General features: G+C 44.4%; 1 pseudogene; it reads right to left on the bottom strand.

Moving 5' to 3' along the window:
• Positions 1–60: 60 nt before the first annotated feature.
• LOC141817072 (protein indeterminate-domain 7-like) lies at positions 61–1,478 on the bottom strand (annotated as a pseudogene).
• Between the last annotated feature and the right edge of the window lie 440 nt (positions 1,479–1,918).

Raw genomic sequence — 1,918 nt, 5'->3', positions numbered from 1 at the left:
AGCAGCAAAGTAATTAAAAGTCGAGAATCTAATGATAAACTTAATAAAGAGGGGAAAAAATGAAGATACAACATGGCTTACTGATTCCAGTATGATTCTTGTAGTGCATCCTCATAGGAAGGGAAATTATTCATGGATGGATCCAACTGCAATATAGCTCTCTTCCCCAACAAATCTAGAGTCAATTGGTTGCCGTCACTACTCTTGCCCTCTGATCCCTGCCCTCTTTCACAGCCCCCAATCCTGTTTTGGACTAGTTCACTATCCAAAGCATCAGCTGATACAGTTCCCAATCCATGCAGATTATTGTCACTCCAATTTGCTCCCTGACGAGAGGAGAACCCACGGCTAAACCCTGCCATCTGATCAACATGTTGGTGTGCTCTCCCCATTATTGCACCCATTTGAGCTGCCTTTTGGAGCAGTGCCGTGGCTGACAAAAAAGCAGACGTAGCAGGGAATGGAGGATGACTTTTATGCTGATTGATTGAGGGGAAGAGTTCCATTTGGCTCTTGGTTGCGCCAGCAGGTGACACTTGGTGCATCATATGACGATATTGTGGTAAGAACATTTCTGAAGAACTAGCAACGTTGGCAGCTTCTTGGGGCTTCATGATCATGTCAGTTTGGGAAGCTTCTGGGAGTTCATGAGATGGCATGGCTTGAGAGTTGAACAACTGTTGGTGGGGATCATGTAGAACTGGAGTAGTAATTGCTCTCGTAGTTTCTTCAGCTAGAGCATCACAGAATGCTCTATGGGTGATAAAGCTGTCCCTCCTGCAAAAAGTATCTAGCTTGATTACAGTAATCAATTAGAAGTCATTTGAAAGAAGAAAAAAAAGTGCACTAATTGTGATCATTGCCTTGAGAAGAGAGTTCCACAGTCACATCTGTACTCCCTCGTTCCACAGATCTTTGCCGTGAGGCTTTTCCAATCTGACTGCACCGCATACTTCTGGAGCACTTGGAGGCACTTCCATTTTTCTCACAGTGCTTTCTGGAGAAGTGTTTGATGCCAGTGAGGTCTTGAGCGCCCTGGAAGGGTCATGGTGCACACATGACACCTCGGGGCAGATGTATACCTTCTTCCTCGCGGCCTGATCCTTGTTCACCCTCTGCTTCAGCTTCCACGGAAGGTTATGACCCCTCCGGTGCAGCTGCAGGTTCTGATCCCTCTGAAACCCCTTGTTGCAGACATCACACACGAACCTGTTGGTCGTCATCAGTGTCTTGGGTGACAAAGCTATAACTTCAGCATTTGGGTCTGAATCGATCAAAGCCAAGCAAAAAAATTGAGAGGAAAAAAAATCTAAAAAAGATTGTGTAACAAAATCTGTGCAGCGAACTGCTGGTACCTGGGTTTCCTGGAAGTCCCCTCTTTCTTAGCTCGTTTGGGTGACTGAGAGGCCAAAGAGGAGAACTGGGGACTTGATGTGACGCAGGCTTCACCAGAGGCAGATGTGAGATTGGACATCTTCTCCTCCTCCTCCAGCTGCTTTTGTCTCAGCTGCTTAATTATACTCGGCCTTAGTTTCCTCCGTTTTTGTCGATTTGGTTGGAGAAAGAACTGAAACCAAACACAATTTAGAAAGCAAAAGTGATATCGAGAACGAAAACTCACTCAGTGTACGCATCAACTACAGCGATCTCATAAATCAAGAAGCTCGGGGAAACTAAAAGAAGCGATCAGTTTAGCTGACGAGGAAGATAAATAATGGATGGACACGGAAGAGGATGGGAGAGAGCAAACAAAGAATGTACTCCTTCAACTTATAATACTAGTCTGATGTTGCACTTTCTGTCCTTTACTTTGTTTCCTGCCAACTCGTCCTTTTCACTGTTCCTCAGTAATATGGGTATTATTAAAAAGTTTAAGGATCAAACTTTCTAGCTTTTGTTTCAATTGCACCAATAAAAA

Source organism: Curcuma longa, unplaced genomic scaffold, assembly GCF_044706935.1.
Source record: "Curcuma longa cultivar G26 ecotype Majalengka, Jawa Barat unplaced genomic scaffold, ITB_CL_G26_1.1 contig_19260, whole genome shotgun sequence".
NCBI lineage: Eukaryota > Viridiplantae > Streptophyta > Magnoliopsida > Zingiberales > Zingiberaceae > Curcuma > Curcuma longa.
The sequence above is the reverse complement of the archived record's forward strand: the minus strand, read 5'-3'. Positions and strand labels throughout refer to the sequence as shown.